Source organism: Balaenoptera borealis, assembly GCF_965194805.1.
Source record: "Balaenoptera borealis genome assembly, chromosome: 6".
NCBI classification, from domain to species: Eukaryota; Metazoa; Chordata; class Mammalia; order Artiodactyla; family Balaenopteridae; genus Balaenoptera; species Balaenoptera borealis.
Window position 1 is genome coordinate 11,953,181 of NC_138863.1, and position 12,941 is coordinate 11,966,121.

The following is a 12,941-nucleotide window of genomic DNA, read 5'->3' on the forward strand; positions in this document are numbered from 1 at the left end:
CGTAGGAATTAGCATAAAAATGCGAGAATTAGGTAAATTTGCACTTACCGTAAATACAGCATTATCTTGATTCTATCAAACAAAATCCCGAACAAAACAAAAGAGCTCAAAATATTAAAAAGTGGTATGTTTGATGGATGATTTTTTTTTAACATCTTTATTGGCGTATAACTGCTTTACAATGGTGTGTTAGTTTCTGCTGTATAACAAAGTGAATCAGCTATACATATACATACATCCCCATATCTCCTCCCTCTTGCATCATTTTTATTTTATCTTTTCTATTTTTCTGTAAGTTTTTACAATGATCATGTCTCATTTTCATAATGAGAAAGAAAACAAAATATTGTTAAAAAAAAGGGGGTCTGGGACTTCCCTGGCACTCCAATGGTTAGGAACCAGCACTCCCAATGCAGGGGGCACAGTTTCCATCCCTGGTCGGGGAACTAAGATCCCACATGCTGCACTGTGCAGCCAAAGAAAAAAAGGGTGGGGAGAGGTTGGGTGAGAATCTTAGTGAATCCCCACATGCTGGTATTACCATACATCTCAACACTCCGTGATCAATCAGTCAGGGGTCAGCCAGCTATGGCCTGTGAGTGAAATCCAATCCAGCTGCCTGTTTTTGTAAATAAAGTTTTATTGGAACATAGCTCTGCTCATTCATTTATGTATTGCCTATGGCACTACAACAGCAGAGCTGAGTAACTGTGACAAAAACCAAATGGCCCCCAAAGTAATACACTTCCTATCTGATCCTTTATAAAAATGTTTGCCCAGCCCTATAATAGATGTTTTTTAAGAGAGAGAATTGGGATGAGGCAAAGACCCTTGCCCTGGGCTTCTGAAATTCTCCTGGATCTGTACAAGGGGCTTTCTGGAATGCTCCTGCCACAATTACAGTGCTGTTGGACAGAGTTTTTTTGTTGTTGTTGTTGTTTTTTAACATCTTTATTGGAGTATAATTGCTTTACAATGGTGTGTTAGTTTCTGCTTTATAACCAAGTGAATCAGTTATACATATACATATGTTCCCATATCTCTTCCCTCTTGCATCTCCCTCCCTCCCACCCTCCCTATCCCACCCCTCTAGGTGGTCACAAAGCACAGAGCTGATCTCCCTGTGCTATGCAGCTGCTTCCCACTAGCTATCTATTTTATGTTTGGTAGTGTATATATGTCCATGCCAATCTCTCACTTTGTCACAGCTTACCCTTCCCCCTCCCCATATCCTCAAGTCCATTCTCTAGCAGGTCTGTATCTTTATTCCCATCTTGCCACTAGGTTCCTCATGACCTTTTTTTTTTTTTTTTCCCCTTGGATTCCATATATACGTGTTAGCATACTGTATTTGTTTTTCTCTTTCTGACTTACTTACTTCACTCTGGACAGAGTTTATTACTGTCTCTTAATCCCTGTGGAGCTGATCCTTGAAGTGCTAAAAGGACTTCTTTAAGTGTCGTCTACCAACACTAAACTACTTTTACCGTTAGGCACGCAGAGCTGAAGCAGAGTAAATCTCGGATGATACTTTTTCCTTTTGTTGCCTCAGTTTTTCTAGATTAACAGCCAAAAAAAAAAGGAGAAATCATTAGTTAAAAGTTATCGTTTTCAAATAGAAGTTGGGTTTCCCTAAGAGACTCCAAAAGAAGTTCAAAGTAGACTGTGGTCGGTCTCCAGAACAGCAGGCAGGACCTCAACCAATAGGAGAGGCAGTAAACAGGCCTCCTCTTCCAGTCTCTTTCTCCAACTCGTCATCAGCTGCAGTGCTAAGAATGAAAACAGTGCCAAGAGCATGAATTCAGGTCAGGAAGATAATACCTGATAACCTATGAGATGAAGATAACATATTTGAGAATTGTTGGATTAAAAAAAAAAAAAAAGCTTTGTTATAAATTGTCATTAGATAGGAACACAATTCCTTGGTATTTTTAAATTATAAAATCCCACTACTTATTCATTCACCACACCCGTGATATTATTTGAGAACTATTATATGCTATGATGTGGCACAAGGACCCAGTTCTTGGCACTCCCGTATTAGTTCTGGAAGTGATCTCTGATCTCAGTGTGTCTGGACCACTTGTTTTATGGGTAAGAAAACTGGATTTCTGTTCCACCCGCATTTAATGTGACTTTATTTTAGAACTGTATCTGTACCAGATTGATTAAAACAGATTCTAAAAGGGCTTTAACGCCCCCTCTCCTGGCGAGGTTTGAGGTGCGCTCGTGATCCAGCATGCAGTGTGAGAAGTGTGTGCGCAGATTGGGAAGTCCTGTCCTGGAGGGTTGCTGAGGTCGACCTGAGAGTCAGCAAGGTGGCGAGCAGGAGACAGGGACAGTGTTGAAATGGGACAGCTGTAAGGACCGGAAAGCTGGAATGAGGGAATCAGAGCGGCCAGGTGGGAAGTCTCCCGTACCCAGCTTTCAAAGAGACCAGAAAGCATCAGAGAATCTCAGAGGGTTACTGCTGGCCGGAATCTTTTACTTATCAATGGTACAACTCGTTGTTCTCACGTAAAGTCAAGGATCTTAGGTCCCCCGTCTCCTGCCCATGAATTGAGAACGCCTCCTGGATCAGGTAGAGTGAAAACCCGAGTAACACTCATGGCTCACATTTATCAAGCATTTCCCCACACGCCCGTCGCTGGTCACGGATCAGCTCGTGTGCCTTCGTCCCAAAGGTTTGTAGCTATTACATATAACCCCATTTTAGAGAGTAAAATAATCTAAGGTCTAGAAGGGAACTTGTCTAAGTCACTCAGTGGGTAAGTGTAGTGATGAGGTTCCAACTCAGTTCCCTCCAACTTCAAACCTTTACTTCCAGAGTTTAACAGTTCAAAGACATGGAAACTGGAAAAATTAAAAATCCATGTTCATTGAAATCCTGATATACTTTTGTGACACTGGGTTGTCAGAAATGCCATGTGGAAAATTCTCTCTTTTTTTTGTTTTGTATTTTGTTTTGTTTTGTTTTGTTTATTTTAAATTGCTGACTTCCCTTTATTCGGCCTTCAGGTGCTAATAGATGAATGATAAATCTATTTAAAAATAAGTTTTTGGCTTCCACATATTCCCATTGCTATTATTAGATGTTTAATTATGCAGCCACGGGGAAAGTTCTCAAGGCGCAGTTCCATTGCTGGACACAACCTGTACCCCTCTCCCACTCCCACCTCCCCAGTCTAACTTTCTTCTCTACACTTTTGCTTTTGGGGGCTTCTGGTTAAGTTGGGATGCAAGTGCTCCTCAGCTTTCTCTCATTAACCTCTTGAAGCTCTACTAAATAGAGCTTCCCATTTGCTTTTCACAGAAGATGGCAGCCAAATACACACACACACACACACACACACACACACACACACACACACCATATCATACCACTCATACACACACACACACACACACACACATACCGTATCATACCACTCATACACACACACACACACCACAGCCCCCCTCCTTCCCCATCCCATCATAAAATTCAAGGAGGAAAAGTTAATGATGCATCTAAAATAGCTAACTTGTTTTTTTACGTCAGCAGCATGTTTCTGGTTTAAATTCAAATTGTTCCTTTAATTTTACATCCCCCTTTCATCACTACCACACACCAACTATTCCAGTTAGCAGGGTCCCATGCCCCATATGTAAAAAAAAAAAAGTAGAGTTCTGAATCTGGTTTACTTCATCTGTTGAAAAAGAAAATAAGTTTGGCTGAGCTAAACAAACTTCTTCCTGAATAGAGTAACCTTACTATTTGTGTTTGCTGAAATGTTTGACAGATGGGAACCCGAAGGGGATGTTTCTTTTAGTGACTGTGGAATACTTCAGCTCTCATCTTTGCTTTGCCACTGACTGAATGACTTTGAGCAAAGCACTTCTCTCTGGCTCGCTCCTTCTTTGTTTATAAAATAGGAGAATTATCTGATCTTACCCTGGGGTTCAGAAATTTGTCAACACTCTAAAATTGAATGTACTGTTTTTCCCGTGTATAGCTGTGTGTATTTTTTATTCCTGGGGAGGGGGCACTGTGACTTCCAGTGGATTCTTTAAAGATTCAAAACAGAGAGATGGTTTCTTAGAATCACAGAATTTCATAATGTTTATGATGCCCTAGCAAATTTTATAGAATTAGGGACTGGCCTAGGGCAAAAGAGTAGGTCAGTAAAGTTTGTCCCTACTTCTTTCTCCCCTCAGCTCTACACGTGGGTTGAGGTTGGGTATTCCCCCTTTGCCAAATGTTTTCTTGGGACCCAGGGTCTCTCTGGAGTGGAGACAACACTAATTGCTAATAGTGGGGTTTTAGGTATCCATATGGAGAGAAGTTTAGTAGGAGATGTTTAGTTTACTTGGAGCAGATTTAGTGCTTTATAGGCACTGAGTCTTGAAAAGGAAAATGGTGAACTGGTCCCTTGTCCCTTTATGTAATTAAAATAAAACTTTACTTTGACAATGACATGAAACTTGCATGTTTGCAATGAAGAAAGCTTATTTCTAGATTTTCTGAAAAATTTTAATTCTGGATACATTCATCAAAGCTAAACTTTTTCTCCTTTGTTTTTGGGAGATGGGGTTCCTGGTTGGCTGTTGCTCTCAAGACTTGCCGGGGATTAACACCCCGTTCTCACATCTCTGAAGTCACCTCTTGTAGGTAACCACCTACTCTACCCGTACATGAAGTTGGCTCTGGCCCACCCTCTGATGAGCATTGCTTAGTTGTTAGCAGAAAAAGAACGAAAGCAGGAAAAGAATGAAAGAATTTCCTTCGGGCTGACCAACAACTCCTACTTGTTGTTACTAATGGGAAATCTATTTTTACTCTTCTGTGCCCTAGCAGTGGAGTTGATCTTCATGACACAAAGAAACCCTCAGCCAAAAATTTAAAAAGAGCATTTCTCTTTGGAAATTAAAAACTCAAAATATCTTCTCTAGGAAACTACACTACAGTATTTCAGGTAAGAAGACTATACCCACTGAGTGTGTTCTGTTAAAATGTTGAGCCTCCAATGAGAACATAATCGATTATCAAAGACTTTCACCAAAGATGACCATGCAGTTGAAATCTGCCATTTAATTTTTTCTGTGTGGTTGAGGAGTGATGAGTTTTTGTTCTAGAAAAAGGCTGTAGTGTTGGAACCAGACACTCCTAGGCCAACCTGGAAATCCCATTGACTAGCTGGGAGACTGTGGGAAAATGGTCAACTTCTAGGAGCCATAGTTTTACCATCTGTAACGTAGGGATGATGACATTTACTTTGCAGAGGTTTGGAGAGCGTTCAAGGCATTCTAACCATATGCAGAGCACTTGAAATAGTGCTTCACCCATAACTGGTACCCCATACATTGGAAACCTTGTAGAATAATTTTAATTATAAACATTTTTACAATTTTTGGACAAAATCTCTTCCTTCATGCCAAAACAGTTGGGTCTACCTTTTTATAACTGTGAAGTTTAAAAGGCCTTAGGCACAAGGAGTCTTCCTTGCTTGAAGTCTGCAGCCTACCTTTCTGGTGAAAAAGGCCTGTGGTGCAAGGAGGTTTATGATGAAACCACAGATGGACTATTGCCATCACGGCGCCCCTTGTCGGAAATGCACTCATGCAGCTTCCTGAGCCCAAAACTGACACCAATGAGGAAACTGGACATTATGAATGATGAACATATTAGCTAGTTCTGCCTTTAATTGCAACTATTGCATTACTTTCTTTAAGATCTGAGCTGAGGTTAGAAATGGTCATCCCATCCAGGTGTGCTCACCTTTAAGTTGGATTCAAATATGGTCCCTGAGTCTCCCACTCTCACACTTCTTGTTCATCCAAACACTGCTATTTCGTTCTGCTCCATAAGCCTTCTATTGGAGATGTTTGTCTCGTAGCAAATACCCCCTGCACCACTTGGCCCCTGGGGTTGAGTTCACTTCTTTTTATATTTAAGACCAAAATTAATGAAGAAAAATATTTAAGATAAGACTGTTGTTTCTGCTTCATATATAGTCTAGATTCTCCTCACCACAGTGTTCTTACAGAGGACGGTGTCCAGGGGGACCTGTCACTGAGGCCGTGAAAGGAACACTCTCTGGAAGACGCAAGGGCCGGGCTCTGGCCCCCTCCCCCCGTCTCGTTTCTAGCCTTCACCTACTGCCTATCATTTCTCTTTCCCTTCATTTCTGGGCTGGGCCAACCTCTCATGGCATTATTTTTAGTTCTCCTACCAAAACACTGACTTGTTTCTCCCATGGTTTCTTTTTCCCTTGACCGGGGATGTGAGATGACTTTTCTCCTTGTACGTTCAAGGGCGTCGGGAACATTGTGTGCTGATGTTTAACCCCTTGCATTTCCCCGAGGTCCTTTGTTCAGTTGCTCACGAGCTTTTAGTTTTTTCCTGGCTTGTGTGTTTTGTCCAGACTGCAGTTTTCTGGAGCTTGGCCGGCCGCTTTGTTTTGGGGAAGCTTATTGCTTCACAGGGAGACCATCTGACAATTGTTATCTGTCACCTGAGAGACAGAACTGCCAGCATTGGGAGCCAGAGGCAGCGATGGGCGGTGCTTCTCACCGACCTCCCACCTCCCCAGCCCCCGCCATCGTCTGGGACGACCCGAGGAAGGGGACCAGTGTGACACCAAATGTTCACGGGAGGATGAAGATTTCTCCACCCACCAAGGCCGGCCTCGGTCTCTCCTTGAGCCCCCGACAAAGGGGAGAACCATCAGAGTCGTCTGTATGGAAGTCTGTACTCTGATCTCCCTCCCTCCTTCCAGCTCTCTCCTCTGTCTCCCCTCCCATCATCCTTCCCTCCCTTTATCTCTGCCACAAAAGTCTTCGGGATGCCTGTGGGGTAATGTCTCTCCAGGAGGCAAACACAATGGCAGATATAACACTGAGTACAAGCCAGTGGTCCATGGCTTCAAGAAGGCGCCCAGCCACAATGAGAATAAAATCCATGCTCTTTCCCACCAACAGCATAGGAGGGTTTCCTTTTCTCCACACCCTCTCCAGCATTTATCGTTTGTAGATTTTTTGATGATGGCCGTTCTGATGGGTATGAGGTGATACCTCATTGTAGTTTTGATTTGCGTTGCTCTAATAATTAGTGATGTTGAGCATCTTTTCATGTGCTTTGTAATATGGGAAAAGAAGCTAAAAAAGAGTGAATAAATATAGATGTATAACAGATTCACTTTGCTGTACACCTGAAACTGACACTACATTGTAATAAATCAACTATACCCCAAAAAATTTTTTTAAAAATTCACAAAGTGTATCAATAGTGCAAAAATAAAAATGGGTATAATGAAGAAAAATAAAAAATCCTTGCTCTTCATCAGAGCCAGCAATGAACCTAGGGGACCAGCCCCTGCCATCTCTTCCCATTCACCCCTCACCATGCCTTCCTTGGGTCACCCTGCTGTCAGCTCATTCTCACCCAGAGCCTCCACACTGATTCGACCCCCTCCTCCTGAAATGCTCTGGCTTTAGCACTTCTCATAGGTGCTTTCCTCTTATCCTGGTTTTAGCCCAAACGCTCCCTTCCCAGAGAAGCCTTTGTCTCCCAAAGCCTCTATCGCTCTCTTGCATACTTTTTTTAGTTTTTTCACAGAACTAATCTTCATCTGAAACTATCTCTGTGTTTATTTGTTTGCTTGTTTACTTTCTGCCTTTACCCACTCCCAAACTCTCTATCTTTTTCTCCATGTGGCCCCCAGTGCCTGACATGTTAGTCTGTTTTCAATAAATATCTGTTGAATGAATGGATAAATAGATAGACACTCTAGTAACAGGACATAAGAAATACAAAAATAACATCATAAATAATGAAAATAATGAAATAATCATTGACCTTTTTGGTATTTTACCAAGCACTGTGTTTTATGTATACTATCTCCAATCTTCAAAACAATTATGAGAGAGAGAGTATTACTTTTATATTTTGCCAAAAAAAAGGAGGCTCCCAAGAGTTGGTATTTTCCCAAGGCCACCCACCTTGTGAGCGAAGGACCTGGTATCCATCCTCAGACAGGTCTGACTCTCAAGCCAGCAGTGGTTCTTTCCTCTTGACCATGATGTCTCATACACGTAAACAACTATAATACAAGCCAGAAAGAGATAAGCTCCATGAGAGGTACAGATAAACTATCACGGGAATTCAGAGAAGGAAGACGTGGCCTCTGGATGAGGGCAACAGGAAAGGATTGTAACATGGTGGTTTTGCTTTTCGGGACCTCGGCCCCTGAAGACTCAAGAGAGGGAGGTAGGAGGATTTGGACAGTTGGAGGTGGAATGTGAAATCCTGGAGTGTGCTGAAGGAAAATACCAGAAGGCTACTGTGTGTGTGTGTGTGTGTATTACAGCAGAGAGTAAAAAGGTGAGAATGACAATATGAGTTTAAATTCTATTCTGAGAAAGCTTGTAAGTAGCTGTAGGAGGGCATATTTCCTTCTTTTATCCAGTTCTAACTTCGATTCTTCTTTCAAGGCAAAAGTACACATCTGTATCTATTAGAGTAAGAGCTTCATATAAACATCCATGATCCCCCATTTCTGTTTAAGCAGACCTTGCTATTTATCTACCAAAAAAATATATTTTCCTACTGAGTCACATTTCAATGTCAGATGTAGGCTGAATGTTCCCAGGCCTATCTAGTCTCGGGGGGTCACATGTGACCACTTTACCACTTAAATCCAAATTTTTGTGATCCAGTGTCTCTGTCTTTTCTAGTAGGATTTATGTCCCCTGCAAAGTCTCTGCCCAGATTTTCCTTGAGTTCTCAGGAAGGCACATCAGCTGTGTTCACACAAGTCCTCCTTGCTGGCACCGCTTTGCCTTCTCTCTGCTGCTGGATGCTGAAGTCTCCACAGGCTCTTGGACTCTGTGTTTTGGACCAAGTTTCCTGCTTAGGACTCCAAACCCAGAGTTCCTAGTTTCCAAACTGGCTGCATTCCTTTCAGTCCTCCTTGCAGTGGAGCCTCACAGGACAGGGACAAAGGCCTCCTCTCTTCTGAGGGCTAAGACCTGTGGGGGAGGGCTGGGAATAAGAATCGAAAGCACAGTGAAAGTTAGTCCTTTCACTGTGCTTTCATAATAGATTCCATTTAGATTGATACCAATATGTTGTTATGGAACTGAGTGTGAAAGTCATCAATCCTGATAATGTCAAGGTGATAGTGATAGTATGATGAAATGGAGGTCATTGTACATCACTGATTTCCTGATCTTTCAGGTGAAGACACAAAATTTATAATTTATAGCTGATAAAGCAAACAGTAGAAGTAAAAGTATATTTAAAGTAAAAGTATAAAGATAAACATAAAATTGAATAACGGGGAGGAAGCAACTATAATAATTGTGTTCTACTGGTTGCCTTTATAACTACAACCATATCACAGTTTAACATGACAAAGAGTGCAATTAGGAATGAGGATCTAATAGTTTTGAGTCTACATAAGCCTAAGAACAGAGTATCAACATGCACACAGAAAAATATTTCAATATAATATGTAGGCAGAAATACTTTATAGGAAGAGACTTTTCTGCATTCTTTTAGTCCATGACACATCAAGTGAATAAAAAGTAATAAAGGCAGTAGAAGATATAAATAACAGAATTAACAAGAGAAAGTCAATTGATATATATTATACACTGTCTCATGAATACAAAGCATACATTTTCCCCCAAGTGGACATGGAATGTTCACCAAAAAATAACTATATATTAGGACACAGAGAAAACTAAGTGAAGTCTGAAAAGTAGCATTTGTACAAAAATCATGTCCTGATTGTAATGGAAAAAAAATTAGAAGAAAAAAACCAAACAATAAAAGGACTACTCACCTGGAAAATTTTTTTAAAAAGTTTCTTAGTTAACACTTGAGTCAAAGAGGAATACAAAACCAAAATTACAGAATATTTTACCCTGCCTTGACCTCTCTATGTGGCCCTGTGGGGTCTGCTGTGTACTTCCTCCAGGACCTATGAGTAATAAGCATCTCTATTTCAATTTCTCCTGGTCGTTTGTTGAATTGTGGCTCACCATCCAGCACCCTGGGGCTCTAGTTAACAAAAGTTAATTTAACAGTCATAACACATGATTACAGAGGTTGGCATATCCAAACTCTGCAGGGCGAGCTGGTAAACTGGAGATCACAGAAGAGCTTCCTGTGCTGTAGTTTAAGCCTGAAAACTATTTGCTGCAGAATTCCCTCTCGCTCAGCAGGGGTCCATCTTTAGTTCTACTTGAGCCTTCACCTGATTGGATGAGGCCCACCCACAAGATGGAGGGTAGTCTGCTTTCCTCAAATCCACCAAGTTAAATGTTAATCTCGTGCCAAAACACCCTCACAAAAATATCCAGAATAATGTCTGACCACATATCTGAGCATCATGGCCAGCCAAACTGAAACATAAAGTTAACCCTCACCACTACACATCCAGTTAAGGTGTTTTTAGAAAATCTTGGAGAAAAATACATGTAGATCCATTCCAGGCATCTCAAATAAAGGTGAATATTAAATGGATTTAATTAGATAATTAAATTTCAAAGAAAAATTTAATAGAAAAAATACAGAAGAATATTTTTGTTACCTAGAACAGAGAAAGATTTTTAAAATTATACATCAAAAGTGAGAGCATAAACTAAAAATCTGAGATATTTAATTACATCAGAAATAAGGATTTCTGTTTAACAAACATCATCATGACTAAAGTGATGATGTTTGACTAAACATGATGTTTGTCATGACTAAATCAATGACAGCATGAGAGAAGGTATTTGCAATGGCTAAGCCAAGGACTAATATTTTAGTTTAACTTAATTTCACCAGATGAATTCTCACATAGGTTCCTAAGGGGCTAGGTACAATGATATTAATTCCTGAGCCTCTTGTGGTGGCAGGGGTCCTGGGTGCCCATCACTGGAAGAGTAGAGATGTACAGTTAGTGGGTGCACACCTTGGAGTTTATTGCACCAGTTAGAAGCAGTGGGTTCCATGTTTGCACAGTGACATGGATGGGTCTTAAACACAGTGCTTGAGAAAAAAGGTAACAAATGGAATGAAACATAGAAGTCAGCCCTCTGTATCCATGGGTTCTGAATCTGTGGATGTGCAAGGCTGACTGTACTGTGCCATTTTATGCAAAGGACTTGAGCATCATCGGATCTTGGTATCCATGGGGGTCCTGAAACCAATACCCTGTGGATCCGGTGGGATGACTGTAGCACAATAGCATTTATGTAAATCAAAGAATGCATGCACACAGAAAAACAATGCACAGTTTGCAAGGATATTTTTTTTTATAAAGAAATACATAAGAGATTGTCATACTAAGTGAAGTAAGTCAGACAGAGAAAGACAAATATCATATGATATCGCTTATATGTGGAATCTAAAAAAAAAGAACTTATTTACAAAACAGAAACAGACTCACAGACTTAGACAATGAACTTATGGTTGCGGGGGGTAAGGGTTAGGGGAGAGGGATCGATTGGGAGTTTGGGATTGACATGTACACACTGCTGTATTTAAAATAGATAACCAACAAGGACCTAATGTAAAAAAAAAATTAAATAAATAGATAAAAATAAGAGTACTAAAAAAAAAAGGTAAAAGAAAAATGTGTGTCTTAAGATAAAAGATCGACAATTCTGAGTGTATAATATAATAATATATATGAAGTGGTAAAAAGGTTTAAACATATAAAATCTAATACTTTGATAAACAGTATTATGTAAAAAAAAAAAAAGAAATACATAAAACATGTTAGAATGGTCTCCTATGAGGGAGAAGGGAAGGGGAGGGAATGTGGGGATGAAAAGGAAGAGATACTTTGAGAGAATAAATAAGAGGGGCCTTGTGAAACCAGTGATAATAATGTGCCATGAACATTATTATCAGAACATCAGAGTCTGATAAATCTAACTTTCTGTTCCTGAGGCTTAAAAAGCAAAACAAAACTGAAATATAAACTAGACATATAATACAAACAAAATAGAGAAGTTTGTGAAAGCCAAACCTTGGAAAGCCCCAGGCCCAGACGGTTTCTCAGAGAGGTTCTACCAAATCGTTCAAGAACAGATAACTCCAATGGCTGTTTCAGAGCAGAAAAGGGGAAAGCTTCAAAATGAACTTTATGAAACCAGGATAGTATTGTCCTCACAACGCAACAAAGATAGCACGACAAGAAAGCCATGAATAGTATGACACAGCTATCAAGACAAAAAGCCTGAATAAAATATTGGCAGACAGACTCCAACAACACATTACAAAATAACTCATCCCAATGAAGGGTTTACTTTAGGGACAAAAGGATGATTTTCAGATAGGAAGTTTAACATAATTTAGCAAATCAGTAGCTGAAACTATGAAGGTCATTTGTCCCAATATATGTGGAAAAGGCATTTGATAACATTTAATACTCATTTTTTTTTTATTGAAAAAAGGTTCCTTAACAAAATAGAAAGGACTGGAAAAGTGTAGAGTCATCAGTGGGACTAGTTACGTAAATTATGATGCATATACACGATGAAATGTTCGGTGCCTGTAAAAGAGAGTATTATGTATTATTGGTATGTAGAAGAGGAGAAAAAAACATATGTTTGTGTTGCCTTGCATATATAAATTTACAAACAATATCCAGAAGGATAATAAGAAAGTGAAATCATGGTTACTGGTGTGTGTGCACATGCGTGTGTGTTGGAGGGGAAGGATTGGAACCAAATGGGTAAGGAAGGCTTTTTATTGTATACCTTTTTGCACTTTTTGTTGTCTGAGTTAAATGAATCTATTACCTATTCAAAATATTAGATAGATAACTTGAAAAAGAAATGAAAAATTTGTGTTACTATGATTATATGTGCTCTCACTATAAGAGTGAATCCCTCCAATGATGCTTTCTGACATAGTCTTGGATTAAACTGAAAATAAATGAATGGTCACAACTATTTTGGAA